Source organism: Pempheris klunzingeri, chromosome 1, assembly GCF_042242105.1.
Source record: "Pempheris klunzingeri isolate RE-2024b chromosome 1, fPemKlu1.hap1, whole genome shotgun sequence".
NCBI classification, from domain to species: Eukaryota; Metazoa; Chordata; class Actinopteri; order Acropomatiformes; family Pempheridae; genus Pempheris; species Pempheris klunzingeri.
In genome coordinates this window covers 9177164-9183822 of record NC_092012.1, presented here as the reverse complement: position 1 = coordinate 9183822, position 6659 = coordinate 9177164, and positions in this window count along the sequence as shown.

Sequence of the window (6659 nt, the reverse complement as noted above, 5' to 3'; positions counted from 1 at the left end):
AACCACCTGATGAGAGATGTCCTCTATTCTTAGCTGCGTTCTACATTTGAAATGGCCCCGTCTACTTTTCTAATCTTGGATAGGTGTGTCATCTGACTGTTGCTGAAGTGCACCCATTTTTGGATCTACCATTCCATTTAAGGGTGTCAGAGTGTTGTGCGATGCTGAATCATAAAGGGATGATTATGAAAAATTTGAGGATATACCTAAATACTGCATTATCAAAAGAATAGCTCTGTCATAGTTAAAAGAGCAAGACATGAGACCTATTTTGATTGAACTGTCTGTTTTTTTTAAAGTAAAAAAAAAAAACAGTCCCAAATGTTTGGTAAATTATGATAAGAAAAGGAATTTTGTGGAGTACGGACAATGTGCGTGTGCATGAACAAGCACACGCAGCATCCACTAATATTTCTACTTCTTGTGCGTTGAATGGTGTGGGTGCGTGTGCGTCGCTGAGGAACTGCTTTCTTATTAAAAATGAAAAATTCTTATGAAATTTAATATTCTTTCAACTTTTGCTGCCCAAAGCATTGGTCAGACCTCCCAGAGTCCATACTCAATATTCCTGCCAACAAGCAAGGGTTGTTTCATTGTGGAAGTTACTAACAACACAGTACCAACTTATTATATTTCCATCTGCAGACCTAGCATAGAAAGTATATCACACAGAGCCAATCATATATTTCCTCACATTAATTATATCCAAAAAGATAACATGATGCATGTATTTTTGTAAAACTGCGCCTCATGATGATAAAGTCTCACCATGTTGCATGCCCCTATATGGAAACATCCCCTGGATCCTGGTTTCTGTAGACATTTTTGTGGTTCCTTTGTATTATAAGAATAATCTTTCACTGTGAAAGATTTTAGTGACATTTGTACCACATTGCCAGTGATCTAAATTGATTTGTCTTGGATTTAAGTGTCTAACAAGAAGGAGCAAGGGCTTGCGCCTAGATGGGGCCCATTTGTCAAAGATACAGGCTAATTTTGGACAATCGCACAGTGGCCTTTCTCAACTAGAGGTGGTTGTAAGCAGGACATTTATAAGTCCCTGCACATATACATGGACCTGAGCCATGTTCCACCAGAATTCAATCACATACTCATTTAAACTCAACCTTGAAATTTAGTATGTCTCGACTGATTAAAGCTTTTCCAGCTGCTGGCCAGTCTTGCTGTGCTGACTTGAAGTGGAAAAGGTGCATTTTAAAGCAGTTTTAAAGATACCATTGAGTGCAGACGGTGAAAATGCTTTAGAAGGTCCCCAATCGGTTTGACTAGAGGTTAATTTGGAAAGACTTCCAAGAACCAACCTCTCTTTTGCACTTCATGATTCTTCAAGAATATTCCTTGAAAAGAAAATATATCTTATAATGAAATTGCATATGTATATTTGTACTGAATATAAAAAAAGTCATATCTATATAAAACAACAAGCAGAAATTTTATAGGGAATCAACCTGAGTGTAGCAAAGAAGAACAGGTCTCACAGACAACATTACACGTGAATCTTAACAATGTACACTGTTCTCCTCTCCTTGTTGCCTCTCCTTCATTTGCACTGACCCAGTAGCATTAGACAGGTGAAAGCTCAACCCAGTGGCTGGTGTACACCATTTTGTCTTACCTTCACATCACAAAATCTGAAAAAGAGGAGAGAAAGGGAGGAAAGGGAAACATACCACCGACATTTCAAAGTCAGCGATGCATCCGTTACATTGCTGCAGCCTTTTCTATCCAACACCGGGTTGGAGTGTGACGGAAGATCTCGCTTACCCTTCAAATAAATGTTACACATGTGGAGTATCCAGCGTGTTACAGAAGCAAACGATCATCAGTGAAAAGTTTGAACTCTCACCTGCCTACCACAGCAAACACAACACATATACTTCTTACATTCAGAGACCGTACTTCAGTAGAAACCATTCACTGTATTCTGTGAATACCTCAGCAAGCATATTACTGTTTTATTGTAAATGCTAACAATAGATAGATAGATAGATAGATAAATAGATAGATAGATAGATAGATAAATAGATAGATAAACAAAACCACAACTGTTTGATACTCAGCGAATCTGAATTGCAGAACTGACACTGTGTAAGATGGGAGAGAGTAAAAAGCTGTGAAATGATTATTAGAATTTTACATTCATCATACCCATATTGCTGAAGCGCACTTGTTCCTGTTCATTGTTTTATTTGTTGTGTTTTCTATCGCATGCAATAAGTAAAGAAAAAATTAAGAAGAAGAAGAAGAAGAAGAAAAGGACACCACCATATCATTATTTTTATCTGAGGGATGTCTCCATACCACGAGAAAAGATTTTGTATTTTCCGTTCAAATGTCAAGTTCAATAGTGTGTTCTATAGATGTACAAACTGTCTGGCTAATTCTGTTCTGTATAGTCGTGATCACAAACAGGGGTTTATCTTGTACTGTATATCTACTCACTGGACAATCATACGTATAAGAGACTGTAAAGAAAATGATATAGAATCTGTTGGGATGGAGAATCTGAACACCCTTGGTGCTGGGTCTTAGTCTTGCTGGAGCTGTGGAAGTTGGGAGTGAGAGAAATATTTTCCAGGAGAAACTAACCGCTGATTCAGTTTAAAGTGCATATCTGGACGAGCAGCTTTGGATAAAATCTACAAATGGAAAAGAAAAAGAAAAAAAGACAGAAAGAAAAGAAATGGAAAAATAATATCCATTCATAGATCCAAAAACTTGTTTGATCTGATCAGAAAGTCATTGTATTTACTTTTGACTCATGGTTGAATTTTTTGATTCCCGCAAAACATTATTCCTGAACAATTAAGATAAAGAAATCTGTAGAGCTGACGCAGTATTACATGAAAAATGCAATGTGACTCTGTGAAGTAGCGTTTAAAAGTTTGAAAACAAAAAAAGTATTTGACGATTTTTTTAATGTGATTTTTCTGTACTGTACCCGTCAATGATGCTACAGAGGTATTTTAAGACTGTTTCCTTTATTTGTAAAAGCAGTGGACAGATGATTGACTGACGCAATTTGATTAGAGAGACAGACTGTGAGGTTGCCATGCAGACTCCAGTTTAGCACTTATTTAGCCCTCTCAAACCTCAGTGCTCATCAGCTTGGGAATATAAAACAAGAATCTATAGCCTTTAGAGATTCTTTTTAACCCAACCTGTTTTCAAAAGTCTGCACACAATTATGCCCTGAAAGGGAAGCGTGAACAACCACAGGATAATTTTTCTCCAAGGTGTACAGTACGGAATAACACTAAAATAAGTGACAGAGAACAGGAAAAAAAAACACAAATGTTGAAGACACAGTGTAACTATCTATTTAAAAGAGGCTCCATGTTTAAAACTAGCTAGGACTTAACAGATTTGAATCACTTTTGTATTTTTGTATAAACCTGTAAATAAGTTTTTAAAGAAAAAAATGTTTCAAATTCTTTCTTTTGTAAAATAAATCAATAAAACAATAAAAACAAAAAAAGTTTTTTTTTCAAAGTTTACATGATTATTTCCAAGCCTTTGTATATTTTGGAGCTGTGCAACACCTTCAGTCTTGTATTTATTTTTTTGGGGGGGTTACAACATTGTGAAAATTCCATTATTCTATATCTAATTCATTTTAACAGCTCATCAGGCTGCTTAGTAACTGTGCATAGAAAAAAAAGCCAATAAATGTGATTGCGTTGAAACGGACGGCCTTTTGTGTGACGCTTCATTTCCTCCCCATCAGGACCGACTGCACTGAGACAATCCCTCCACTAGATGGCTTTAATGTCTTGTTTTAACCTCAACTTCAGTTTTTTTTTCCCTCCTTGAAATGAAGGTACTGCTCTCAAAAGGATCCTGCATTCAGCAAAATACAACTCAGATTCACTGCGGTTGAACTGACAAATACAAGCAATACAAATTAACAGAAAAAGGCCAAAAGAAGAAATGTGGGATTATCTCATAGTTATGGCCAATGAACAAGGCAGTAGGCTTGAGTGTGTTTCCTGGACTGGACTTACTTGTGACTTGACTCTCTCAAATGTCATGTTTCAACCTGCTAAAATCTGGTAACCCGGTAAATTACTAAAAACTCTAAATAAAAACTTTTGTTAACACAGCTTTATAAAGTTTTTCATGGTTAGCAGAGATCATACAAGGTTTTAGAAACAACATTTTTATCATCATTTTCGAGGCCACACAACTAATCGATGAATCTAGAAAATGGCTGACAGATTAATTGATTAATTGATAATGAAAATAATAGTTGCAGCCCAGCTTGTGACATGACTTGAACTTGCCCTTAAGCACCTGATACCTGGCCTCAGACTTGCTTTTACAAGACATGTGACTTGACTTAGACTTAAAAACAGTGGTTTGACAAACAAAGCCCCTAACTCAAGGTTTAACGCTATGTGCCTGCTTTTTTCTAGAGCTTTCAGCTGCATCTTGTGGTCTTCTTCCAGTCACTGAATCTTCCTAATAAGATAGATTAGCTAGTTTATGAGATAACAGCTGTGCAAACTGTACCTGAAAGCTCCAGAAATAACAAGTATGTGGATCTTGAGTTAAGCTAATCATTACTGTTTTTATATATGTTAAAAATACGTTTTTCATGAGCATATTTTTGGAGAGCTACAGATGACAAGGCATTAAAAATATACATAGTTGTTGTGCAGTCCCTCTATGTTGTAATAATGAACACAAAACGCTAATGATGTAAAACATTCTCTAAAAAAAAACAATCCCTACCAAAACCTGAGATTCACATTAAAGCAAGACGGTTTCAAGTATCAACTTGTTACCACTACTGGAGAGCAACAGTGTGAAAAGCAGCTAAAACACACGATTTGGTATGAAAGTGGTGGAGAAGTGTTCCAAAAATGTGTATTTCTGCCTAGTATTTTTTCAGACTTTCTTCTAAACTTTGCACAAATTACTGGAAATTTCCCCTGTTAAGGCCTCTGAAAATAAAACAAGAAATAAAAACCTTTTTAGTCAATTTGATTGTAATTATTTAACATGTGCAACTAATAGTGATGGGTTTGACTATTTAAAAAAAACTTGTGCTATTAGCTAAAATGGAGGCCTTTTGCTGGGGTCTCAAACACTACGATGACGTAAACAAGTGTTTCATTGAGTGAAAGCATATCACACATATCTAACAAACACCTTTTGTTGAACTAACAGTAAAAAGTCACATATATACATGAAATGCTGCAGAGCAATGGATGACAAGGCATTAAAAATACACAGTTGGTTATTGTGTCCTGTAGGTAGTTATTTGATGGTGCACACAAGAACTAGCTCAGGCAGAAAAAAAAATTGACTGCACTTAGACTCATTACATCAATAATAGACTTAAGAACACCTGTTTTCTCGTAATCGCACAATAACCCAGCGGGTGTCAGTCGTAACCGCTTGCAACAAGTACGTGAATCCATCTGTCTCCTAGCAACTCAAGTCACTAGTAGTCTGACTAGTTCACGTTCATCTAACTAACTAGTGTTGGTGTTTAAGGGGTTGTTGTTGTTGTTGTGTGGTGTAAATTAAACTTACCAGTACTTCTTTCGTAACTAGGGGGGTGAGGACCGACATTATTGATCCTCTCTTCGTTTATTTAGGTGGACGCTCCGTGACCTCTTACGCCGTTTGTAGCTAGCAAAAACTTCAGGTCCCACCTCTTAATTAGCTCGACTGTCACATCAACTAATGACAGAAGTTCCTATCACAGATAATGACGTCACAACTTGACGATATCACCAGTGGGGAGAGTAACTTTAGACTACATTTACTCTGTGGGTATTTTGGTTTACTTGTGTTTTGCTTGAGTATTTTCCATTTTCTGCTATTTTATTCCACTACATTTCAGAAATCTTGTAATTTTTGCTTCACATTTACTTGATAAATTTGGTTACTAGTTGTTATAATGACTGTAATAATAATAATAATACCACTTTAGTGATTGGGAGAAATTCACAATCTACAAAGTATTAAGTGAATAAAAACACCCAAATGCAATTAAATTATGTAACCACTAATATGGGCCATTATGCACAATGAGTACTTTTAGTACTTTAAGTATATTTTGATATCAGTACAGTCAACATTTACTGAAGTGAAATTCTGAGTGCATGATTTTTAGTTGCAGCAGAGTGTTTCTAAACCATGGCATTGACAGTTTAATTTAACATCAAGTAAAATATTTTTGTATCCTTACACCACTGGATACAAGTCATAATCATCTATCTAATTACAAGAAAACGTCTCTGATTTATGTTCAGTGAATGCCGTTATATTCAAATGTTTCTATTTTTGAGTTTCTATGAGTTTACAAAAGAAAGAAAAAAGGTAGGACTACCATCTTACTTAAAGATATCCATCCACAGGACTTTAGTCTACAACATCATTATGACATGTATTTTTCTTTTCAGAAAGTAAAGTAATTTTGTTTTGTGTAGAGTGCTGACTTTTGAACCATTACCGGTTCATATTGAGGCTCATGGCCGTGATTTCTTAAGATCTCCACATACTATTCATTGTCAATCACACAAATAATTGTAAGAGTGTGTTGGGGTAATAGAGCTTTGAACTGGGAGCAGTATGCTGTTATTGGAGATTACTTCACAACCAAGAAACAACATATTCCATTCCTA